A 27,500-nucleotide genomic window follows, 5' to 3' on the forward strand; every position below is an offset into this window, starting at 1 on the left:
ATAATTTTGACAAGTTTTACTTTTACTTCACTACATTCCTTAAGAAAACCTGTTTGGGATAGGGGGCAGTATTTTTCATGTCCGGATGAAAACGTGCCCTGTCTTACAAAAGTTGCAAAGTTTTCATCCCCGTTGGCGTTATTCCTATTTTATTGAATTACAACCTGTAATTTAAATACATTTTTATTTGGACTTCATATGATAGACATACACAAAACAGTCCACATTGGTGAAGTGAAATGAAAAAAATTACCAATTGTCACATAATTAATTAACCTCTAGCGTCGAGCAATCCCGTATCCGGGAGCGTAATTATAGCCTCAAGCTCATTACCATAACGCAACGTTAACTATTCATGAAAATCGCAAATGAAATGAAATAAATATATTGGCTCACAAGCTTAGCCTTTTGTTAACAACACTGTCATCTCAGATTTTCAAAATATGCTTTTCAACCATAGCTACACAAGCATTTGTGTAAGAGTATTGATAGCTAGTATAGCATTAAGCCTAGCATTCAGCAGGCAACATTTTCACAAAAACAAGAAAAGCATTCAAATAAAATCATTTACCTTTGAAGAACTTCGGATGTTTTCAATGAGGAGACTCTCAGTTAGATAGCAAATGTTCATTTTTTCCAAAAAGATTATTTGTGTAGGAGAAATCGCTCCGTTTTGTTCATCACGTTTGGCTAAGAAAAAACCCGAAAATGCAGTCTCTACAACGCCAAACTTTTTACCAAATTAACTCCATAATATCGACAGAAACATGGCAAATGTAGTTTAGAATCCATCCTCAAGGTGTTTTTCACATATCTATTTGATGATAAATAATTAGTGGCAGCTGTGTTTCTCCTCGAAGCAAATGAAAAATACACGCAGCTGGAGATTACGCAATAATTGCAACGGAGGACACCAAGTGGACACCTGGTAGATGTAGTCTCTTAAGGTCAATCTTCCAATGATTTGCCGACAAATACGTCACAATGCTGTCGACACATTGGGGAAACGACAGAAAGTCTAAGCTCATTCGTGACCCATTCACAGCCATATAAGGAGACATTGGAACACAGCGCATTCAAAATCTGGGGCACTTCCTGTATGAAATTTCATCTTGGTTTCGCCTGTAGCATTAGTTCTGTGGCACTCACAGACAATATCTTTGCAGTTTTGGAAACGTCAGAGTGTTTTCTTTCCAAAGCTGTTAATTATATGCATAGTCGAGCATCTTTTCGTGACAAAATATCTTGTTTAAAATGGGAACGTTTTTTATCCATAAATTAAAAAGAGGGCCCCTATATCCAAGAAGTTTTAAATAAAGTCCACCTGTGTGCAATTGAAGTGTCACATGATCTGTCACATGATCGCAGTATATATACACTTGTTCTGAAAGGCACCAGAGTCTGCAACACCCCCAAGCAAGGGGTACCACAAAGCAAGTGGCACCTTGAAGACCAGGGAGCTCTCTAAACAAGTCAGGGACAAAGTTGTGGAGAAGTACAGATATCCGAAATGTTGAACATCCCACGGAGCACCATTAAATCCATTATTAAAAAATGGAAAGAATATGGCACCACAACAAACCTGCCAAGAGAGGGCCGCCCACCAAAACTCATAGACCAGGCAAGGAGGGCATTAATCAGAGGGGCAACAAAGAGAACAAAGATAACTCTGAAGGAGCTGCAAAGCTCCACAGCGGAGATTGGAGTATCTGTCAATAGGACCACTTTAAGCCATACACTCCACAGAACCAAAAGGCTTGTGGGAGACTCCCCAAACATATGGAAGAAGGTACTTCAATCAGATCAGACAAGAATGTAGCTTTTTGGCCATCAAGGAAAACGCTATGTCTGGCACAAGCCCAACAACTCTCATCACCTCGAGAACAGCATCCCCACAGTGAAGCATGGGGGTGGCAGCATCCAGAGAGGAAGGAAGAGGGGAAAGAGGACATCCCTGTCTTGTTCTTAATTTTTTCTACATCGTTTTGGCAAAAGTTATGTTTGTCTGACACGCAGGCATTTCATATTTCAAATTTGTAAAGACAGAAGTCAGTGCAGTTATTGCCACCAAGCCCATCATGGTTTTATAGTGAGCATGGCAAGGCACCCTGGGATACCTAATTAGACTGACTGAGCGTATAAGACAGTCGGAGACTTGTCACATAGCGGCAGGTTAAATGCTCTTGAAGTCTGTGAGGATCAGGGCAAAGGCTTTTTGAGGGTTTCCTTTCATATGTACCTCCCTCCTCAGAAAGACCTGACTTTAATCTCTATTAGCCTGGCTTTATGAATCGATGCTTCAAGGTTTAATATTACCGTCTAATGCTGTGTGAAAATCAAATTCACCCTGGCCCTGTCTCCTCACACACACACACACACACACACCGACCCGGCCGACAGGCGCACACACACACACACACACACACACACACACACACACACACACACAGTAACACAGTCGCACACACTGTCTCACACACTCACTCACTCACACACACAAATCTCTCTCAGCCACACTCTGATGCTGTCCCTTGCCTCCTCTGTGTTCCCAGAGTCTAGAGGGGGTGAATGGGTGTAATGTATCCCCTCCCAGACCACCCTGTCCCCTCCCCTCTTCTCTGCATGATTCATGGAATCAGTTTAGGATGGAAGTCATAATTCCATGTTCCCTCTTTGGAGAAAGGCAGTTAGCTATATCTCCTCCAGGCTCCTGTTTGTCTCACAGCGAGCAGACTTTGCTATTTCTCCTCCAGGCTCCTGTCTGTCTCACATCGAGCAGACTTAGCTATATCTCCTCCAGGCTCCTGTCTGTCTCACATCGAGCAGACTTAGCTATATCTCCTCCAGGCTCCTGTTTGTCTCACAGCGAGCAGACTTTGCTATATCTCCTCCAGGCTCCTGTCAGTCTCACATCGAGCGGACTTAGCTATATCTCCTCCAGGCTCCTGTTTGTCTCACAACGAGCAGACTTAGCTATATCTCCTCCAGGCTCCTGTTTGTCTCACAGCGAGCAGACTTAGCTATATCTCCTCCAGGCTCCAGTTTGTCTCACGACGAGCAGACTTAGCTATATCTCCTACAGGCTCCTGTTTGTCTCACAGCGAGCAGACTTAGCTATATCACCTCCAGGCTCCTGTTTGTCTCACAGTGAGCAGACTTAGCTATATCTCCTCCAGGCTCCTGTTTGTCTCACATCGAGCAGACTTAGCTATATCTCCTCCAGGCTCCTGTCAGTCTCACATCGAGCGGACTTAGCTATATCTCCTCCAGGCTCCTGTCAGTCTCACATCGAGCGGACTTAGCTATATCTCCTCCAAGCTCCTGTTTGTCTCACAACGAGCAGACTTAGCTATATCTCCTACAGGCTCCTGTTTGTCTCACAACGAGCAGACTTAGCTATATCTCCTCCAGGCTCCTGTCAGTCTCACATCGAGCGGACTTAGCTATATCTCCTCCAGGCTCCTGTCAGTCTCACATCGAGCGGACTTAGCTATATCTCCTACAGGCTCCTGTTTGTCTCACAGCAAGCAGACTTAGCTATATCTCCTACAGGCTCCTGTTTGTCTCACAACGAGCAGACTTATCTATATCTCCTACAGGCTCCTGTTTGTCTCACAGCGAGCAGACTTAGCTATATCTCCTCCAGGCTCCTATTTGTCTCACAGCGAGCAGACTTAGCTATATCACCTCCAGGCTCCTATTTGTCTCACAGCGAGCAGACTTAGCTCTATCTCCTCCAGGCTCCTGTCTGTCTCACAGCGAGCAGGCGACAGTTGTAACGTGATCCCCCTAAGGTAGATTTCTGATCTGGAAGTTGCATTAAATTGGCTAGCTAGCGGTTTTCGAAAGCAGATGAATTTGAGCTGCTTGTTTGTCAGAAGTGGCCAAACCCGAGCTGAGATGGAAAGGGGATATGGAAGAAACACACTTGGCCACAAAGGTCAGGTCCCGCGCTGCACCTCGATCCGCCGAGTCGGTTTTGGGTTGGGAAAAAACTCTGAAGACAGAACGGCTCAGAAAACCTTGATGGAAAATTGTCACTCTGTTTTGTCTCGTTCTACTGTGGTCAGAGGTGTAGGGTAGTAACAGGCAGTGTTTGCCAACACTTGCAAAGTGCTGAGACTGATTTGAGGAGGCATACAGTAACTTCAGGGATAATAACAGTAAACCTAAGAAAGAGTGGCCCTGGTTCTCACATTTGATTGGTTGTCACAGTGCTCACACCTAAATATCTGCAGGGTGCTGTGATTTGAGCTGGCTATAGAAGAAGATACCTAAATCAACACGAGATCTTTTTATTTTCGTTAATGTGCAAAAGAAGGAGACAGACTGTAATATCTAGGTAGAGTGTGAGAAGCAGCCCCTCCATTATGTTTTATTTCTGGTGATAATAATAACAGGCCCTGTCTACGTTACGTTTTATCTCTGGTGATAATAATAACAGGCCCTGTCTACGTTACGATTTATCTCTGGTGATAATAATAGCAGGCCCTGTCTACGTTACGTTTTATCTCTGGTGATAATAATAAAAGGCCCTATCTACGTTACGATTTATCTCTGGTGATAATAGCCGTCCCTCTCTACATTACGTTTTATCTCTGGTAGTGATAATAGCCGTCCCTCTCTACATTACGATTTATCTCTGGTGATAATAGCCGTCCCTCTCTACATTACGATTTTTCTCTGGTGATAATAGCCGTCCCTCTCTACATTACGATTTATCTCTGGTGATAATACGATTTATCTCTGGTGATAATCCCTCTCTACATTACGATTTATCTCTGGTGATAATAGCCGTCCCTCTCTACATTACGATTTATCTCTGGTGATAATAATAGCCGTCCCTCTCTACGTTACGATTTATGTCCGGTGATAATAGCCGTCCCTGTCTACATTACGATTTATCTCTGGTGATTATAATAACAGGCCCACATCTGAAGCTCTAGTGATGTCATCAACTCTTGAGATGTGCGTTTGAATGACTCATCATTTTTTTTATACATGGTTGCTAGCTTCTGAGAGGAGATTTGTATAAGCAGCTGTCACTGTGATGATGGCTGAGATGTCAGCGGCTGTAGGCGTATCCCAGAAGACACTGCTTCAAGAGTGCATGGAGGGATAAACTTGTGTCCTCTGACTTTCAATGGATCACTTTTATTCTCCCTCTTTCTCTCTCCCCCTTTCATCTCCTCCAACCTGTCCATCACCATCAAACTTTCCCAACATAGAAAGAAAGAAAACATGCCATTTTCTCAAGCCCAAAGATGTTCTTTTTGGCACATAGGCAGGGGGCAAAATGTATTCATCCCAAAGTGGCGCAGAATATGTTTTAGTCCAAATTGCTGTCTGTCTGTCTGACTCCCCTTCACCTTTCCAATTGGCTAACAGCAGGGGGTTGGGGTGGGCAGGGGGGGTGGGGTGACAGGGTTTTCCTCAGAAATTATTTGTTTGATGTGTTTATTCACAGTGACCCCTGACATGACGGCACCTTCAGATGGTGTTGGAGTGTGTCTGCCGAGCTAGAGATGACACCCAGGCAGTAAAAATCACAGTCAGACTGGATAATAATGTGCACTACAGGACAATACGTTGAACAGGCTTGTGGCTCAGATATGTGGCTCAAAACTAGCCTTATATAAGGACAGATGTCCCTAAAATATTAAATATTCATTGGATTAGTATGGCCACGCTCAACAGTGACAAAGTCTGCCAAATGTAAGATTTCAGAACAGGTAGACTTGATACTAATAACTAGACATGACTTGATATTTAATAATACATCTTGTCCAAGGTAAAGTTTCAAAGCTGAGCAAATCACCCACCTGATATATTGTGCTATTATTAGAGAGTCTATGAAATGCCAAGGGTCAATAAAAGCATCTGTCCATCCCTAAGCACGACTCAGATCAATTATCTCTTCCACAGAAATGGATATTTAGGTGAATATGTATTTCCACTCCCAAAATACAGAGAGGAGCTTTTAGCCCATCTAGATATAGTGACGGTCCAGAAAGGGCAGCCGTTTCAGTTTTGACTTTGTGAATTGTCTAAAGAGAGCGTTATGAAACGGAGAATACTGTTCGGTTGAAGTTTTAATAGTAATCAGATTCGTATATAGGAGTTTGAATGTATTCATTATATCCCAAGAGTAGGGTAGACAACAAGCTTGGTTCAACTGTGTGAAAGGCTTATTGAGTCTGTCATAATAGTCTTGGTTTTCGAAGCAGTGCAATGAGATGTCAACAGTACGGGGTAATTGTTAGAAAAATAACTCCTTTCATATGATTTATTTATTTATTTAACCAGGCAAGTCAGTTAAGAACAAATTCTAATTTTCAATGACAGCCTAGGAACAGTGGGTTAACTGCCTGTTCAGGGGTAGAACGACAGATTTGAACCTTGTCAGCTTGGGGGTTTGAACTTGCAACCTTCCGGTTGCTAGTCCACCGCTCTAACCACTAGGCTACCCTGCCACCCCATTATAAAGGCAAACTCTGTTCATCTGAACCTTTACATTGTTCTAGCCACCTAACTGGATCAGAGAGCAACTTGAATCAATGGGGGGAGTATAGTTTTTTCTCATTTAACATTATGTAATTTATGCTATATCATGAAATAATCAGACATGAAATTGAGTGTGTGTGTGTGTTTGTGTGTGTGCGCACGCGTGCGTGCATGCGTGCGTGCTTGCGTGTGTGTGTTTGTCTGTGTTAATGGAATCCAGACATGGTCAGGGTGAAGGGAGAGGCGTAAGTGCAGGTCTGTGTGTGTTCTGCCCTACTCATGTTTATATAACGAAGCCCAGTCGCTGGCGAAAGCTTATTACCTTCTTGCTGTTGCCACGGTAATGTGTGTTATTTACCACCTCAAAATGCCACCTCGCCTGTTTATTTCAGCTGATTTAAGTCCAGGTATATGTGGCAGGGGGAGATTGCGGGTGTTTTGAGTTGTTCACAGGTACTCTAAACTTTCCAAAGTAAATTTACAGCGGCAAGCAGTACGTCTAACTCTGTGAGTCTAACTCTGTAAGTCTAACTCTGTAAGTCTAACTCTGTAAGTCTAACTCTGTGAGTCTAACTCTGTAAGTCTAACTCTGTAAGTCTAACTCTGTAAGTCTAACTCTGTAAGTCTAACTCTGTGAGTCTAACTCTCTAAGTCTAACTCTGTAAGTCTAACTCTGTAAGTCTAACTCTGTAAGTCTAACTCTGTAAGTCTAACTCTGTAAGTCTAACTGTGTGTCTATCTCTATAAGTCTATCTGTGTGTCTATCTCTCTAAGTCTAACTGTGTGTCTATCTCTATAAGTCTAACTGTGTGTCTATCTCTATAAGTCTAACTGTGAGTCTAACTGTGTAAGTCTAACTGTGTAAGTCTAAGTCTGTAAGTCTAACTCTCTAAGTCTAACTCTCTAAGTCTAACTGTGAGTCTAACTGTGTAAGTCTAACTGGTTAAGTCTAACTCTGTAAGTCTAACTCTGTAAGTCTAACTGTGAGTCTAACTCTGTAAGTCTAGGTCTAACTCTGTAAATCTAATTCTGCAAGTCTACGTATGTAAGTCTAACTCTTCTCTGTAGCAAAGGGTTGGCAGCAGGGATGTGACCTCCACCCTTTTTCTTTGTGTAAAATGCTGCTCCTCTCTCACTGACTTCCTATGGCAGACAGACCACCAGGTAATTAGACGTCCAAAGTATTCCCAGTAATGTCCAGGCAGTCATAGAGGCGAGGAGGACACCATGAAGTTTGAATCTTCAGGTCACCGCAACCACACCAACAATAATGAACAGACTGGCAAGGCCATCTGCAGAGCTAGCAACGTAAACATATGCTTCCCATGCCAATAAAGCCCTTTGAATTGAACTGGGAGGGAGGGAGAAGAGGGAGATACTGAATATTGTTTGTTCTCTACAGCTTTTATGACTGCACTGTGTGTGTGTGTGTTTACCTCTCACCATTATATACAGTAAATCACTTATTATCTTATTTTCCATAGCAATAAACAAGACACAACTGGATACAGCTTCAGGCAAAGATAAGACAAGAAAAGATAAGATCAACATTGAAATCCCTGGTCATCGATTGGTTGATTTCAACAACACCTGAAACCATGTTTTCATCTTACTCAGAATTGTCCTCGTCTATAGGATTTACATGTAAAGTTAACAGGGATAATATACAGGCACTTTTTCTAACTGACAGCCTTATTGTGTCAACAAAAGTAAAAATATGAAAAGATTGCCTTCAAATACTTATAAACTACATCAGCTCCCTTAGGCCACGCCCCTGTCCTTCTCAGCGCTGATTGTCCTCTTTACCTGTCATTCCCCTGGTCTTGATGGACAGATCCCAGAGAGCCTGACAGGAATCAAGGCAGGTAAATATAAGCAGATGAAGGAGAGGGTCTGAAAGACAAACAGTTTATACCATCAGGGGGACCAACCGGCTTCCATATAGCTTTCTTTTTGGAGAAATGTCCTATGGTCTGATGAAACAAAAAATAACTGTTTGGCCATAATGACCATTGTTATGTTAGGAGGAAAAAGGGGGATGCTTGCAAGCCGAAGAACACCATCCCAACCATGAAGCACGGGGGTGGCAGCATCATGTTATTGGGGTGCTTCGCTGCAGGGACTGGTGCACTTCACAAAATAGATGGCATCATGAGGGGGGAAAATGTTGTGGATATATTGAAGGAACATCTCAAGACATCAGTCAGGAAGTTAAAGCTTGGTCGCAAAGCCAGCAGCATACCACCCGGCATACTACTCCCGGCTTGCTTCTGCAGCTAAGCAGGGTTGGTCCTGGTGGACCAGTAGGAGGCACTCTTTCCTCTGGTCTAAAAAATGTCCCAATACCCCAGGGCAGTGAGTGGGGACACTGTGTAGGGTGCCGTCTTTCGGATGGGACGTTAAATGGGTGTCCTGACTCTCTGAGGTCATTAAAGATCCCATGGCACTTATAGTAAGAGTAGGGGTGTTAACCCTGGTGTCCAGGCTAAATTCCCATTCTGGCCCTCAAACCATCACAGTCACCTAATAATCCCCAGTTTACACTTGGCTCATTCATCCCCCTCCTGTCCCCTGTAACTATTCCCCAGATCGTCGCTGTAAATGAGAACGTGTTCTCAGTCTACTTACCTGGTAAAATAAAGGATAAATAACATGTTTTTTTTTTTTAATGGGTCTTCCAAATGGACAATGACCCCAAGCATACTTCCAAAGTTGTGGCAAAATAGCTTAAGGACAACAAAGTCAAGGTATTGGAGTGGCCATCACAAAGCCCTCACCTCAATCCCATAGAACATTTGTGGGCAGAATTGAAAAAGTGTGTGCGAGCAAGGAGGCCTACAAACCTGACTCAGTTACACCAGCTCTGTCAGGAGGAATGGGCCAAAATTCACCCAACTTATTGTGGGAAGCTTGTGGAAGGCTACCCAATATGTTTGACCCAATTTAAAGGCAATGCTACCAAATACCATTTGAATGTATGTAAACTCCTGTCACACCCTGACCATAGTTTGCTTTGTATGTTTCTATGTTTTGGTTGGTCAGGGTGTGATCTGAGTGGGCATTCTATGTTGGATGTCTTGTTTGTCTATTTCTATGTCTGGCCTGATATGGTTCTCAATCAGAGGCAGGTGTTAGTCATTGTCTCTGATTGGGAACCATATTTAGGTAGCCTGGGTTTCACTGTGTGTTTGTGGGTGATTGTTCCTGTCTCTGTGTTTTGCACCAGATAGGGCAGTTTTAGGTTTTCTCACGTTTGTTGTTTTTGTTAGTTTATTCATGTCTAGTGTCTTTATTAAAATACATGAATAACCACCTCGCTGCGTTTTGGTCCACCTCTACTTCACCACAAGAAAGCCGTTACAGAATCACCCACCACAACAGGACCAAGCGGCGTGGTAACGGGCAGCAGCAGGAGCAGCGTAATAAGGATTTCTGGACTTGGGAAGAAATCCTCGATGGGAGAGGACCCTGGGCAAAGCCAGGGGAGTGTCGCCGCCCCAAGGTGCAGCAGGAGCAGCGAGAAGAATGGACATGGGAGGACGAATTGGACGGAGAAGGACCCTGGGCTCAGCCTGGAGAATATCGCCGCCCCAAAGAAGAACTGGAGGCGGCGAAAGCGGAGAGGCGCTGGTATGAGGAGGCAGCACGGCGACGCGGATGGAAGCCCGAGAGTCAGTCCCAAAAATTTCTTGGGGGGGGGGTACACAGGAAGTGTGGCGAAGGTAGGTGACCTGCGCCAACTTCCTGTGCTTACCGGGGGGCTAGAGAGACCGGACAGGCACCGTGTTATGCTGTGAAGCGCAAGGTGTCCCCAGTGCGGGTGCATAGCCCGGTGCGGTACATTCCAGCTCCGCGTATCGGCCGGGCTAGAGTGAGCATTGAGCCAAGTGCCATGAAGCCGGCTCTACGCATCTGGTCTCCAGTGTGTCTCCTTGGGCCGGCTTACATGGCACCAGCCTTGCGCACGGTGTCCCCGGTTCGCCTGCATAGCCCAGTGCGGGCTATTCCACCTCGCCGCACTGGCAGGGCGACCGGGACCATTCAACTGGGTATAGTTGGGCAGGCTCGGTACTCAAGAGCACCATTGCGCCTGCACGTCCGGTCTATCCGTCACCACCTCCACGCACCAGCCCTCCGGTGGCAGCCCCCCGCACCAGGCTGTCTCTCCGGCTCATCCTTACAGGGGCTCCCGCCTATCCAGCGCTGCCGGAGCCTTCCTCCTCTCCAGCGCTGCCGGAGTCTCATGCCTCTCCGGCGCTGCTAGAGACTTCCTCCTCTCTAGTGCTGCCGGAGTCTCCCGCCTGTCCGGCGCTGCTGCCGGAGTCTCCCGCCTGTCCGGCGCTGCTGCCGGAGTCTCCCGCCTGTCCGGCGCTGCTGCCGGAGTCTCCCGCCTGTCCGGCGCTGCTGCCTATCTTCCTCAGATACCATGATCCTGTTATGGTACTCCTTGCATTTATGTTCCTCAGGTACCTTGATCTGGTTCTGGTACTCTTTGCATTTATCTACCTCAGATACCTTGATCTGGTTCTGATACTCCTTGCATTTATCTTCCTCAGATACCTTGGTTCTGTTCTGGTACTCTTTGCATTTATCTTCCTCAGATACCTTGATTCTGTTATGGTACTCCTTGCATTTTATCTTCCTCGTGTACCTTGATCTGGTTCTGGTACTACTTGCATTTATGTTCCTCAGGTACCTTGATCTGGTTCTGGTACTCTTTGCATTTATCTACCTCAGATACCTTGATCCTGTTCTGCTACTCCTTGCATTTATCTTCCTCAGATACCTTGATCCTGTTCTGGTACTCCTATTCCTCTCGTACCACTATTTTTGTATTTATTATAATTTTTGATCTTCTTGAATCGTTGGGAAGGGCTCGTGAGTAAAGATTTCATGGTAAGGTCTACACCAATTGTATTCGGTGCATATAACAAATAACATTTGATTTGATTTGAATCTCTGTCATCTAGTAAATTACTTGAAATGGTGGCCACCACCAATGGTGACTAGTGTGCAGTCCATCCAATTGAACTCAGCCAGTCCTTAAGATAGAACTCAGCTAGCCCTTCCGATAGAATGACAGCTTTGCACACTCTTCGCATTCTCTCAACCAGCTTCACCTGGAATGCTTTTCCAACAGTCTTGAAGGAACTCACACATATGCTGAGCAATTGTTGGATGCTTTTCCTCCACTCTGCGGTCCAACTCATCCCAACTGGGTTAAGGTCGGGTGATTGTGGAGGCCAGGTCAACTGATGCAGCACTCCATCACTCTCCTTCCTGATCAAATAGCCCTTACACAGCCTGGAGGTGTGTTGGGTCATTGTCCTGTTGAAAAACAAATGATAATCCCACTAAGCACAAACCAGATGGGATGGCGTATCGCTGCAGAGTGCAGTGGAAGCCATGCTGATTAAGTGCACCTTGAATTCTAAATAAATCACAGACAGTGTCACCAGCAAAGCACCCCCACACCATCACAGCTCCTCCTCCATGCTTCACGGTGGGAACCACACATGCGGAGATCATCCGTTCACCTACTCTGTTTCTCACAAAGACACGGCGGTTGGAACCAAAAATCTTACATTTGGACAGATTTCCAAACCAAAATACAGATTTCCACAGGTCTAATGCCCATTGCTTGTGTTTCTTGGCCCAAGCAAGTCTCTTAATCTTATTGGTTTCCTTTAGTAGTGGATACTTTGAAGCAACTTCAACCATGAATGCCTGATTCACGCAGTCTCCTCTGGACAGTTGATGTTGAGATGTCTCTGTTACTTGAACTCTGGGAAGCATTTATTTGGGCTGCAATTTCTGAGGCTGGTAACTCTAGTGAACTCTGCAGCAGAGGTAACTCTGAGCATTCCTTTCCTGTGGTGGTCCTCTTGAGAGACAGTTTCATCATAGCGCTTGATGGTTATTGTGACTGCACTTGAAGAAACTTTCAAAGTTCTTGAAATATTCCAGATTGACTGACCTTCATGTCTTAAAGTTATGATGAACTGTAATTTCCCTTTGCTTATTTGAGCTGTTCTTGCCATACTATGGACTTGGTCTTTTTACAAATAGGGCGATGTTCTGTTTCCCATCCCTACCTTGTCACAACACAACTGATTGGTTCATACTTATTAAGGATATAAATTCCACAAATTAACTTTTAACAAGGCACACCTGTTAATTGAAATGTATTCCAGGTGACTACCTCATGAAGCTGGTTGAGAGAATGCCAAGATTGTGCAAAGCTATCATCAAGGCAAAGGTTGGCTGCTTTAAACTTGTTATGGCTGCAATCCCGCTAACCGGATCGATATGACAACTACCAGTGAAAATAGAAGGCGCCAAATTCAAACCATAGAAATCTCATAATTACAATTCCTAAAACATACATGTATCTTATATCATTTTCAAGTTCATCTTGTTGTTAATCCCACCAAAGTGTCCGATTTCAAATCGGCTTTTCAGCAAAAGCACTACAAACGATTATGTTAGGTCTCCACCAAACCACAATAAGCACAGCCATTTTCCAGTGAAATATAGCATTAACAAAAAGCAGAAATAGAGATTTAATTCATCCCCAACCTTGAATTATCTTCATCAGATGACACTCATAGGACTTCATGTTACACAATACATGCATGTATTGTTTATATTTATATAAAAAAATCTGAGTTACATTGGAGATTCACTAGTTCCAAAAACATCAAGTGATTTTGCATAGCCACATCGTTTCAACGGAAATACTCATCATAAATGTGAATGATTATACAAGTTATACACATGGAATTATAGATATACCTCTCCTTAATGCAACCGCTGTGGCAGATTTCAAAAAAAAGTTTACGGAAAAAGCAACCCATGCAATAATCTGAGACGGCACTCAGAACAGTAGCCAAATTAGCCACCATGTTGGAGGAGTCAACAGAAACCAGAAAATATATGATAAATGTTTCCTTACCTTTGATGAACTTCATCAGAATGCAGTCCTAGGAATCCCAGGTCCACAATAAATGCTTGATTTGTTCGAAAATGTCCGTTATTTATGTCCAATTAGCTTTGGTTAGCGCGTTTGGTAAACAATTCCAAAGTCACAAAGCGCGTCCACTATAACGTGACGAAATGTCCAAAAGTTCCGTAACAGTCAGTAGAAACATGTCAAACGATGTACTGAATCAATCTTTAGAATGTTCTTTACATATATCTTGAATAACATTCCAACCGGAGAATTAGAATGACTTCAGATGACCGGTGGAACGCAGGTCCTTCCCCTGTGAACGTGCATGGTGAAAGCATTGTCAACTCGTGGTGACTAAGTTCTATTGACTGTTGACATCTAGTGGAAGGCGTAGGAAGTGAAAACTTGTCCATATCTCGGTGTAATTTCAATGAGAGCTTGGTTGAAAATCTGCCACCCCCAGAAAAAATACAAACAGGAAGTGGAATTTCTCAGGTTTTTGCGTTATAGTTTGAGTTCTGTTATACTCGCAGACATAATTCAAACAGTTTTAGAAACTTCAGAGTGTTTTCTATACAATACTAATAATATAATAATATGCATATATTAGCAACTGAGACTGAGGAGCTGGCCGTTACAATGGGCAACTTTTCATCCAAGCTACTCAATACTGCCCCTGCAGCCATAAAAAGTTAAAGGATCTAAAATATAACATTTTTTTGAGGTTACTACTTGATTCCATATGTGTTATGTCATAATTCTGATGTCCTCGCTATTTTTCTACAATGTAGAAAAACTCTTGAATGAATAGGTGGGTCCAAACTTTTGACTGGTACTGTTTGTATCAAGGTGGCATCTAAATTGTTTGAAATAAAATCATGTGAGAATCTTTTTTTGCCATATGAGCTAACTGTGATACAGCTGCCCAGTAAAAAGCACCAGATGCCAATTAGCTGATTTGCTTTTCATACACCCACTCCTTCAACACACCCACCCACTCATCCATCCTCCAGTCGCCATTTTAGGATGCAGCTGTCCACCTGTTTTTGTTGGCTATTTACCATGTTCTTACCTTTCCACTGTTGAATACACGTCCCCACTCATAAAATACAGCATATTTTTCATGATTTTGGTAAAGCAAGCCAGTGGTCAACATTTAAGATCTATAAACATTTTATCAGCATTTTGTCAACATTTAAGAATGTTGTATTTTGGTTGTTTGGATGTCCTTTGATTGCGATGACCCAACGTTAGAAATTCAACTATTCACATATTCATGTCTTTAACGGCAAACTGGAAGCTTATATCTCTGAGGGACTTTATAGTACCCCAAGCATACTTCCAAAGTTCTGGCAAAATGGCTTAAGGACAACAAAGTCAAGATTTTGGGGGTGGCCATCACAAAGTCCCCATAGAACAATTGTGGGCAGAACTGGAAAAGCGTGTGCGAGCAAGGAGGCCTACCAACCTGACTCAAATCAAATCAAGGTTTATTTGTCACATGCGCCGAATACAACAGTGAAATGCTTACTTACAGGCTCTAACCAATGGTGCGGAGAAAAAAGTGTGTGTGTGTGTGTGTGTGTGTGTGTGTGTGTGGGTAAGTAAAGAAATAAAACAACAGTAAAAAGACGTTTGAAAATAAGAGTAGCAAGGCTATATACTGGCACCGGTTAGTCGGGCTTATTGAGGTAGTATGTACATGTAGATATGGTTAAAGTGACTATGCATATATGATGAACTGAGAGTAGCAGTAGCGTAAAAAGAGGGGTTGGGGTGGTGACACAATGCAAATAGTCCGGGTAACCATTTGGTTACCTGTTCAGGAGTCTTTGGGGTAAAAACTGGCTTTGGGGTAAAAACTGTTGAGGAGCCTTTTTGTCCAAGACTTGGCACTCCAGTACCACTTGCCATGCGGTAGTAGAGAGAACAGTCTATGACTGGGGTGGCTGGGGTCTTTGACAATTTTCAGGGCCTTCCTCTGACACCACCTGGTTCTAGAGGTCCTGGATGGCAGGCAGCTTTGCCCCAGTGATGTACTGGGCCATACACACTACCCTCTGAAGTGCCTTGCGGTCGGAGGCTGAGCAATTTCCGTACCAGGCAGTGAAGCAACCGGTCAGGATGCTCTCGATGTTGCAGCCATAGAACCTTTTGAGGATCTCAAGACCCATGCCAAATCTTTTTAGTTTCCTGAGGGGGAAAAGGTTTTGTCATGCCCTCTTCACGCCTGTCTTGGTGTGTTTGGACCATTCTAATTTGTTGTTGTTGTTGTGGACACCAAGGAATTTGAAGCTCTCAACCTGCTCCACTACAGCCACGTCGATGAGAATGGGGACGTGCTCCTTTTCCTGTAGTCCACAATCATCTCCTTGGTCTTGGTTACTTTGAGGGATAGGTTGTTATTTTTGACCTCCTCCTTGTAGACTGTCTCATCGTTGTCTGGTGATCACTGTTGTGTCGTCAGAAAACGTAATGATGGTGTTGGAGTCGTGCCTGGCCATGCAGTTGTGGGTGAACAGGGAGTACAGGAGGGGACTGAGCACGCACCCCTGGGGATCTCCAGTGTTGAGGATCAGCGTGGCAGATGTGTTAATACCTACCCTCACCACCTGGGGGCGGCCCGTCAGGAAGTCCTGGTTGCAGAGGGAGGTGTTTAGTCCCAGGTTCCTTAGCTTAGTGATGAGCTTTGAGGGTACTATGATGTTGAACGCTGAGCTGTAGTCAATGAATAGCATTCTCACATAGGTGTTCCTTTTGTCCAGGTGGGAAAGGGCAGTGTGGGGGTGCAATGGAGATTGCATCATCTGTGGATCTGTTTGGGCGGTATGCAAATTGGAGTGGGTCTAGGGTTTCTGGGATAATGGGTTGATGTGAGCCATTTCCAGCCTTTTAAAGCACTTCATGGCTACGGACGTGTATGCCACGGGTCTGTAGTCATTTAGGCAGGTTGCCTTTGTGTTCTTGGGCACAGGGACTATGGTAGTCTGCTTGAAGCATGTTGGTATTACAGACTCAATCAGGAAAATGTTGAAAATGTCAGTGAAGACACCTGCCAGTTGGTCAGGACATGCCCGGAGTACACGTCCTGGTAATCAATCTTCCTTGTGAATGTTGACCTGTTTAAAGGTCTTACTCACGTCGGCTACAGAGAGCGTGATCACAAAGTCGTCCGGAACAGCTGATGCTCTCATGCATGCCTCAGTGTTGCTTGCCTCGAAGCGAGCATAGAAGTTATTTAGCTAGTCTGGTAGGCTCGTGTCACTGGGCAGCTCGCGGCTGTGCTTCCATTTGTAGTCTGTAATAGTTTGCAGGCCCTGCCACATCCGACGAGCGTGGGAGCCAGTGTAGTTTGATTCAATCTTAGCCCTGTATTGACGCTTTGCCTGTTTGATGGTTCATCGCAGGGCATAGTAGGATTTATTTTAAGCTTCCAGGTTAGAGTCCCACACCTTTGAAAGCAGCAGCTCTACCCTTTAGCTCACTGCGAATGTTGCCTCTAATCCATGGCTTCTGGTTGGGGTATGTACGTACAGTCACTGTGGGGACGACATCCTCAATGCACTTATTGATAAACCCAGTGACTGACTCAGTTACACCAGCTCTGTCAGGAGGAATGGGCCAAAATTCACCCAACTTATTGTGGGAAGCTTGTGGAAGGCTACCCGAAACATTTGACCCAGGTTAAACAATAAAAAGGCAATGCTACCAAATACTAATTGAGTGTATGTAAACTTCTGACCCATTGGGAATGTGATGAAATAAATTAAAGCTGAAATAAATCATTCTCTCTACTATTATTCTGAAATTTCACATTCTTAAAATAAAGTGGTAATCCTAACTGACCTAAAACAGGGAATTTTTACCAGGATTAAATTTCAGGAATTGTGAAAATCTGAGTTTAAATGTAGTTGGCTAAGGTGTATATAAACTTCCGACTTCAACTGTATGTGTCATTACTGCAATGCAGGTACAGTTGAATGGAGCCCCTGAATTGGAAGTCACTGCAAGAGAGATCACATTATTATTAATCACTATTAAATTTCTCTGAAGGCTCAATGCAGTTTTCACCATAATAACAAGTAGCAAGAAGTGTAGAAGTTTTAAATCAAAAATAAATATCGCACTATATTCTTCTCAGATCTGTGTTCCATTTCAGTATTCAGCGGTTGCTGTCAATATTTACCTGGTTATTCTAATAAAACCATTACAGTATCCAGCTGTAGCTGTCAATATTTACCTGGTTATTCTAATAAAAACATTTCAGTATTCAGCTGTAGCTGTCAATATTTACCTGGTTATTCTAATAAAACCATTACAGTATCCAGCTGTAGCTGTCAATATTTACCTGGTTATTCTAATAAAACCATTTCAGTATTCAGCTGTAGCTGTCAATATTTACCTGGTTATTCAAATAAAACCATTTCAGTATCCAGCTGTAGCTGTCAATATTTACCTGGTTATTCTAATAAAACCATTTCAGTATTCAGCTGTAGCTGTCAATATTTACCTGGTTATTCTAATAAAACCATTACAGTATCCAGCTGTAGCTGTCAATATTTACCTGGTTATTCTAATAAAAACATTTCAGTATTCAGCTGTAGCTGTCAATATTTACCTGGTTATTCTAATAAAACCATTACAGTATCCAGCTGTAGCTGTCAATATTTACCTGGTTATTCTAATAAAAACATTTCAGTATTCAGCTGTAGCTGTCAATATTTACCTGGTTATTCTAATAAAACCATTACAGTATCCAGCTTTAGCTGTCAATATTTACCTGGTTATTCTAATAAAACCATTTCAGTGTTCAGCTGTAGCTGTCAATATTTACCTGGTTATTCAAATAAAACCATTTCAGTATTCAGCTGTAGCTGTCAATATTTACCTGGTTATTCTAATAAAACCATTTCAGTATTCAGCTGTAGCTGTCAATATTTACCTGGTTATTCTAATAAAACCATTTCAGTATTCAGCTGTAGCTGTCAATATTTACCTGGTTATTCTAATAAAAACATTTCAGTATTCAGCTGTAGCTGTCAATATTTACCTGGTTATTCTAATAAAACCATTTCAGTATTCAGCTGTAGCTGTCAATATTTACCTGGTTATTCTAAAAACCATTTCAGTATTCAGCTGTAGCTGTCAATATTTACCTGGTTATTCTAATAAAACCATTTCAGTATTCAGCTGTAGCTGTCAATATTTACCTGGTTATTCTAATAAAACCATTTCAGTATTCAGCTGTAGCTGTCAATATTTACCTGGTTATTCTAATAAAACCATTACAGTATCCAGCTGTAGCTGTCAATATTTACCTGGTTATTCTAATAAAACCATTTCAGTATTCAGCTGTAGCTGTCAATATTTACCTGGTTATTCAAATGAACCCATTGCCTTAAGCTGCAGAACAACTTGATCTCTTTTCTGATTTCTTTCCGCAAATTACAGAGTTGACAGGGAGACAAATTGCAGGGAAGGGAAGAGTGAGTTTGAATGAATGCTACTCTGTATGTGGTGCTAACACAATCATGACTCAAATAGGAGAAAAAAACTAGATTAAAATGACAGCTTATTCACACCGCTCCTGAACAAACCTATTGGCAGTTCTACTCCAGGTAGAATAAATACAGTGTGGATAAAGGAACCTAGAATGAGACTTCTTCAGGGATAGTTTTCATCCCCAGTTTGATATGGCTTCCAGCCGTCCACAATGTAAGAAAGAGCTTAGAAATGATTAGCTTTGTCAATAGTGATACTTGCATTATAGCTGCATATCAGTTATGATGGTGGCGCACATATCCTTGTTCTCAGTTCCTGCCTGTGTGTGTCAGTGACAGTGAGTGCCCTGTCTTGTCCTGTCTTGTCTTGTCCTGTCCTGTCCTGTCTTGCCCTGCCTTGTCATGTCTTGTCTTGTCCTGTCTTTTCCTGTCTTGACCTGTCTTGTCCTGTCCAGTATTGGCCTGTCCTGTCTTGTCATGTCCAGTCTTGTCCTGTCTTGTCCTGTCTTGTCCTGTCCTGTCCAGTCAAGTCCTGTCCTGTCTTGTCCTGTACAGTCTTGTCCTGTCTTGTCCTGTCCAGTCTTGTCCTGTCTTGTCTTGTCCTGTCTTGTCCTTTCCTGTCTTGTCTTGTCCTGTCTAGTCCTGACTTGTCTTGTCCTGTCTTGTCCTGTCCTGTCTTGTCCTGTGTAAACCATACTTTATGGTCAGCACTTCAGATTCAATACAAGGTCATTTCGAATACTCTCCCACCTCTCCATCCAGCTCTCTCACTCTTACCGCTCTCTTCATCCCTCCTCTCTCTATCCTCTCGCTTTCTCTCTCTCACTCTCTCTATCTCTCTCCCCCCTCTCTCTCTCTCTCTATAGCGCTCTCTCTCTCCTTCCATCTCACCTATTTTCTCTCCCTCCATTCCTTTCCTCTCGAGGACTGTCGATCCAGCAAGTTCTCAGCAGATTAAAATGGCCTGGCATCTGTCTGTGTTTGCAGTATACTGCCTGGCTTGGCAAGCACAGCCACAGTGGCAGCAGCAGCAACAACAGCCACAGCAGACAGTGAATTAAAATGCTCGTTCTGCCTCATCAACACCTTTGATATCTCCATAAGCCACAGCCACGGGAGCTCCTGAGTGTTAGTATGTGGATGTGTATTCTTCATCTCCCATTGATGCCAGTTTGGAGACGGTTAGTGGATGATAGCATATGGTTTATTCCCTCTCTCTGTGAGAGTGTTGATGGAGTTAGTGCTGGTTTATTCCCTCTCTCTGTGAGAGTGTTGAGGGAGTTAGTGCTGGTTCATTCCCCCTCTCTGTGAGAGTGTTGATGGAGTTAGTGCTGGTTCATTCTCCCTCTCTGTGAGAGTATTGAGGGAGTTAGTGCTGGTTCATTCCCCCTCTCTGTGAGAGTATTGAGGGAGTTAGTGCTGGTTCATTCTCCCTCTCTGTGAGAGTATTGAGGGAGTTAGTGCTGGTTCATTCTCCCTCTCTGTGAGAGTATTGAGGGAGTTAGTGCTGGTTCATTCCCCCTCTCTGTGAGAGTGTTGAGGGAGTTAGTGCTGGTTTCATTCCCCTCTCTGTGAGAGTGTTGGTTAGTGCTGGGGTGCTGGTTTCATTCCCCCTCTCTGTGAGAGTGTTGAGGGAGTTAGTGCTGGTTCATTCCCCCTCTCTGTGAGAGTGTTGAGGGAGTTAGTGCTGGTTCATTCCCCCTCTCTGTGAGAGTGTGGAGGGAGTTAGTGGTGGTTCATTCCCCCTCTCTGTGAGAGTGTTGAGGGAGTTAGTGCTGGTTCATTCCCCCTCTCTGTGAGAGTGTTAGTTACTGCTGATTGTCAAAGACATGAGCTTGAAAGATGTTTTGCGGCGATGCAGTGTTGAGTCGGCTGATGTGGAAGACGTGAAGTCTTTAAGTATTCCTTTAATTGAGTATGATTCTGTGCTTTATCTCTCCCTCTTGTCAGGTCTCTCTTTCTCTCTCTTTCTCTCTCTTCTATCTTTCTCTCTTTCTCTCTTTCTCATTCTCTCTCTCTGTCTCTCTCTCTAATTTTCTCTCTTTCTCATGCTCTCTCTCTCTTTCTCATTCTCTCTCTCTCTTTCTCTCTTTTTCTCTCTTTTTCTCGTGCTCTCTCTCTTTCTCATTCTCTCTCTCTTTTTCTCTCTCTTTCTTCATCACTCTCTCTTTCTCTTTCTCTTATTCTAATGATACATTTAGCTGACCTTCTCCTGACTAGTAACCTTTTCTCAGATTCCAGTTAATGTTCAGACCCATCCATTTTGTTTTCTCTCCCAACGAGGTCTCAGGGCAATTCATATTACTCTGCACGTAAATCTGTAGTACTCCATTTAGTATTATATGTTAAGTTCGGTTACAATATAAATGGAATAGTGGTTGATATTTTACCAACTGCCTCACACCACTCCTAGAAAAGCTTGGTATGTTGTTAGATGTGTTTTTTCCCTTCCCTTTCCCTCCCTCCACTAAAACTAGCATCAAGATGTTTATCTGTCTCTCTGTGACGAAGTTAAAAACAAAGGTGACGACAAATACAACGTTTTTGTATTTGCAATTGTGACATACAAGCGAAGGATTAAAAGATGCTTAAAATTAAAACCGAGGTGACTGCATTAACAGATAAATACAGTGGCCTGCAGGTAGCTGACTAAACTCCATTGTAAATCGTGGAGAAAAGTTTAGTCGGCTATCACACATACAGTGCTTCAAGAAAGTATTCACACCCTTTGACGTTTTCCAAATTTTGTTAAGTTACAGCCTTATTCTAAAATGGATGAGATAAGAAAAAAATCCTCAACGATCTACACATGATACCCCATAGTGTCAAAGCAAAAACAAACAGTTTAAAAAAAACATTTTTGCAGATGTAAAAAAAATAATATTTTTTTAATGAAATACCTAATTTACAGAATTGCAAAGAAAAAGCCATATCTCAGACTGGCCAACAAATGTAAAATATTAAGATGTGGCAAAAGGACAGAGGAACTACTGGAAAGCCAGCATCCCGGAGTCGCTTCTTCACTGTTGAAGTTGAGACTGGTGTTTTGCGGGTACTTTTTAATGAAGCTGCCAGCTCTGTTTCTCAAACTAGACACTCTAATGTACTTGTCCTCTTTCTCAGTTGTGCACCGGGGCCTCCCACTCCTCTTTCAATTCCGGTTATAACCTGTTTGCGCTGTTCTGTGAAGGGAGTAGTACACAATGTTGTACGAGATCTTCAGTTTATTGTCAATTTATTTTAAGTAATAACCTTTATTCACAGATTCTCTGAAGATAAATTAAATGAGCCACAGTCTGCCCTATTCAAACACATGATCGTAGAACAGGCCCTATTCAAACACATGTAACCTTTAAGAACAAATTCTTATTTACAATGACGACCTACACTGGCCAAACCCGGAGACTCCCAATCATGGTCGGTTATGATACAGCCTGGATTCAAACGAGGGTGTCTGTAGTGATGCCTCTAGCACTGAGATGCATTACCATAGACCACTGCGCCACTCAGAACCCCCTGCCCGCCAACCCTTCTTTTATACTGCTGCAACTCCCAGTTTATCATCTATGCATAGTCACTTTAACTAATCTCATATTACCTCAAATAGCCTGACTAACCGGTGCCCCCGCACATTGACTCTGTACCACCTGTTTATAGCTTCGCAGATGTTATTAAAAAAAATAAAAAATCTTTACTCATCTATTGTTTACCTAATACCTAGATGAAACCCCTAATACTTTGATTAACCCCCAAATACCTAGATTAAGCCCCTAATACCTAGATTAAATGCCTAATACCTAGATTAAACCCCTAATACTTTGATTAAACCCCTAATACCTAGTTTAAGCCCGTAATTGTGGCTCCCACTCGTGCGTCCAACATGCATTATGCATGAACACCTAAATAGGTACACATACTGTTGAGGTGAGTTAAATGCTCTTTTTTGGTCCTTCTGATTTTGTTAATAATAACGCTCCTCTTTGGTAAAAAATGATTCTGTCACCACTGGGCTAGAGCTTGAACCTGAAAATACCTCTCTCTGTCTGAACACCAAACTACCAACCTTACATGTCTCAATGTTAGAGCATTAGTTAAATCCCCTTTGTGAAAAGAGTAGGGTTTTATACCTTTTGGCTTTCACATTTTGTTGATAATTGTTCAAAATTCTTGTCAAATTTGTATTTTAAAGCGAATAATAAATCAATCCATTAGAGACAATTGCTTGTATGAATGTTTCTTGCTAAGACCTCCACAATGGGTCTGTTTTACACTAAACTGTTATTACCTGTTATGGCAGTTAACAATGCCATGTCTTGTATAATACGTCAGTTGAGACACCACTTGTGTCTCAACTGACGTCCTTGTTGTTAAACACATGTAACCAACAAGACATCCTTGTACACTGTGTCTCCTGTGTGTTGAAAAGATCAATAGCACGATGGGCTTGGGTCAGAGTAACTGCCATTACGAACTAATGTAATCAAATTTCCTTATACCCAACGCAAGATGTTGACAGACCCTTAATTACTGTGAAAAGTATATTTTCATAAGTACGCTACGGTATAATCAACTTCATTATTGTAATGTGGCCAAACTTTGCAAAAACGTTTCCACTCTTTGCCGGAAAATTGTTTGTGCTGCTATTGAAGAACAAACCGTCTGTTGTTATTGTTCGTTGACTTCTAGCTAACCCCAGCCTTTCATTGATGAAACACTTGTCATCTCTGCTTTATTTTCCCTCTCGGCTCCCATCTCTACAGACAAACCTCCCATTATGTTATCAGCAGTTTACACGCCATTCTCTCACAGAGCGCCTTGTTCATTTCTTAAACACTTATCAATTTGTGCAGGTGATACCATGGAATCGCCCTGCCATCCCTGTGTGTTCAGTGCTCCAGCACACTGCCACGCTCCAAAGGATATGGATCACTGTTATGCGCCTGTCTTTATCTTGCCGCGGAGTCAGGCGCGTTAAATGGCAGCCCCATTAGGAGAATATCTCAAAGGGGCTATGGTGATGGAGTGTTGCCTTTGGTTTCATTCACTGTTCTAAAGGAGTCCCCTGATGCTCCTTGAAGCCTGCCCATATTTCACAGCTAATTATGTTTTTTTTGTGTTTTTTTTAAGGATATTCACAGTGAACAATTCAATGAGGAGGCGTTTCAATAAGCTAATCATTACATATCATCACTATCATCGCAATTAGATATTTGACTGCTTTGGAAACAACACATTTTCAACCTATTTTGGGAATGAAATATTTTGGAGATTTGAAGCTTCCATGACTTTATAGACTAAACCCATTTCTGAATGTTTTATTGAATGAGAATCACTTTAACATTTAGTACTATGAGAGAGGAGGGAAGGATTCAGACTAAATGAAAGCTGTGTGCAAAACGGTAACATTTGCTTGCGGGTGTAAACATGTGGGTGGTATTTAAACCATGCTCTTTGATGTTACTAAAATGTTGAAACCAGCGAGAGGAAAGCCTATGATCAAAAAGTAAAAATACACTGACTCGCTTTTGATTCCAATTTCATAAAGAGCAGGGAAAAAGATCTGACTAAATGTATTTTTCTGTGTTTCCACCCGGTTTCATCATGTGTGTTATCTAAGAACTCCATATGTTCCACTCAGTTTAAATATATGAACAGGAAGTTACACAGAAATGCATCCTGTTCGAAGTTGCATTTGCATTTAAAATTCAGATCCCTTACAAAACCTGTATCTTCAAAAAGATAGCAAACAAAAGTTAGAAAATTTGCTTTATTTCAAATAAGTTATTATATAGAATTATTCCTTAATCAATCTCAATCCTACAATTATTACTGGCCAAACGACTGTAGTAACGCTGTACAGCATCTTGTACTTCCTGTCCGATGTCTTCTAAATGAACTTGAGAGCCCTGGCCTAGATTCCGCCCAGGCCTTTCTCTGATCAGTGGTGATGAATGCACAACACATCTCCCTCGATACTATTTATCATCTGGCCATAGACTCTGATCTGTATACAGATGAGGAGGTGATTCCAGCTTTGATTAACTACAGAGGAAGTATGAGGGAAGTAACAACAGGAGAGAAACTAGAGGAGGTATGAGGGAAGTAACAACAGGAGAGAAACTAGAGGAGGTATGAGGGAAGTAACAACAGGAGAGAAACTAGAGGAGGTATGAGGGAAGTAACAACAGGTTGAGAGAAACTAGAGGAGGTATGAGGGAAGTAACAACAGGAGAGAAACTAGAGGAGGTATGAGGGAAGTAACAACAGGTTGAGAGAAACTAGAGGAGGTATGAGGGAAGTAACAACAGGAGAGAAACTAGAGGAGGTATGAGGGAAGTAACAACAGGTTGAGAGAAACTAGAGGAGGTATGAGGGAAGTAACAACAGGAGAGAAACTAGAGGAGGTATGAGGGAAGTAACTACAGGTTGAGAGAAACTAGAGGAGGTATGAGGGAAGTAACAACAGGAGAGAAACTAGAGGAGGTATGAGGGAAGTAACTACAGGTTGAGAGAAACTAGAGGAGGTATGAGGGAAGTAACAACAGGTTGAGAGAAGCTAGAGGAAGGGGATTATTATATATCCTGTTGCTTATTCACTTTACCCCTACCTGTATGTACATACCAACCTCAATCACCTCGTACACCTGCACATCAACACAGTACCGGTACTCCCTGTATATGGCAATTGTATTACCTGGTACTCCTTGTATATAGCCATGTTATTACCTGGTACTCCCTGTCTATAGCCATGTTATTACTTGGTAGTCTGCACATCGACTCAGTAATTGTAATCCCTGTATATAACCATGTTATTACCTGGTACTTGCTGTATATAGCCATATTATTACCTGGTACTCCCTCTATAAAGCCATGTTATCACCAGGTACTCTCTGTAAATAGCCATGTTATTACTTGGTACTCTGCACATCGACTCAGTAATTGTAAACCCTGTATATAGCCATGTTATTTCCTGGTACTCCTTGTATATAGCCATGTTATTACCTGGTACTCATTGTATATAGCCATGTTATTACCTGGTACTCCTTGTATATAGCAATGTTATTTCCTGGTACTCCTTGTATATAGTCATGTTATTACGTGGTACTCCTTGTATATAGCCATGTTATTACCCGGTACTCCTTGTATATAGCCATGTTATTACCTGGTACTCCTTGTATATAGCCATGTTATTACTTGGTACTCTGCACATCGACTCAGTAATTGTAAACCTTGTATATAGCCATGTTATTTCCTGGTACTCCTTGTATGTAGCCATGTTATTACCTGGTACTCCTTGTATATAGCCATGTTATTTCCTGGTACTCCTTGTATATAGCCATGTTATTACCTGGTACTCCTTGTATATAGCCATGTTATTTCCTGGTACTCCTTGTATATAGCCATGTTATTACCTGGTACTCCTTGTATATAGCAATGTTATTTCCTGGTACTCCTTGTATATAACCATGTTATTACCTGGTACTCCTTGTATATTGCCATGGTATTACCTCGTATCCCTGCACATCGACTCAGTACCTCCACCCGTGTGTATAGCCATGTTATTACCTGGTACCTCCACCCGTGTGTATAACCATGGTATTACCTCGTATCCCTGCACATCGACTCAGTACCTCCACCTGTGTGTATAGCCATGTTATTGTTACTCAATGTGTATTTGTTCCATGTGTTAATTATTGTCTATTTTCTATTATTTCTCTATATTTCTCTCTGCATTGTTGGGAAGGGCCCGTAGGTAAGGGTTTCACTGTTAGTTTACACATGTTGTTTGCAAAGCATGTGACAAATACAATTTGATTTGATGCTGATTAGTGTTAGTGTGTCATTTTGGAACATTTTGGAATGTTATTATCAGTATCACCAGAATTGCAGATAATTTACTGATTTTGACATGTTGAATGTGGTGTGGATCAGATTCTTTCGGATTGGCAAAATGCAAAGGGGATGCCATAGAACTAGTCATTCTTCTATATCCAGATGGTGGCATTTAGTTCTACCCATTAGCCACTACAGAGTCAGGTTGCTCCCTGGTTGGTTGATGATCACGGGTTGGTTTGGAGTGAGGAGGTGGAATTGGTCACCTGCCCGTTGACATCTGTTCTCTTCCAACATGTGACTCTGTGAGCCTTCACTGCTCATTAATCTGGCTTATCTCTGTTTACTCTGGTTTATTCAACACCATTGATTTTTGCAGGTATATATATACTGTATGTGGGTGTGTATGTGGGTGTGTTTGTGTGTGTGTGTGTGTTATCCAGCGAAGGGGGCCTTTAAGGTTAATATAATGGATTATTCAAGGACTGAATAATAAACCAAGAGAGCTAGAGAATTAAACCTTGAATTCCTTAGTTGTTCTTTGAATCTTCCAGTGACATTCCACAGACTCTAAGCAATAAAGTTATAAACTTTTAGCAGTTATTCATTCGATTACCTCGTTTTTAGCAATACGATTGGAGTTTTTTTAAACAAAACAATTGATGCACTACGACAAAAAGTCATGTATCAACAACAACAATAAGTCCATC

The 27,500-nt window shown here is 42.4% G+C and overlaps 1 protein-coding gene across 3 annotated transcripts in view; it reads left to right on the forward strand.

The window, feature by feature from the left end:
* LOC112264079 (neurexin-3a) overlaps positions 1 to 27,500 on the forward strand; it is a 548,855-nt gene that overhangs the window by 408,864 nt on the left and 112,491 nt on the right. The gene's annotated exons all lie outside the window — the stretch shown is intronic.

This window comes from Oncorhynchus tshawytscha, linkage group LG08 (assembly GCF_018296145.1).
Source record: "Oncorhynchus tshawytscha isolate Ot180627B linkage group LG08, Otsh_v2.0, whole genome shotgun sequence".
Classification (NCBI taxonomy): domain Eukaryota; kingdom Metazoa; phylum Chordata; class Actinopteri; order Salmoniformes; family Salmonidae; genus Oncorhynchus; species Oncorhynchus tshawytscha.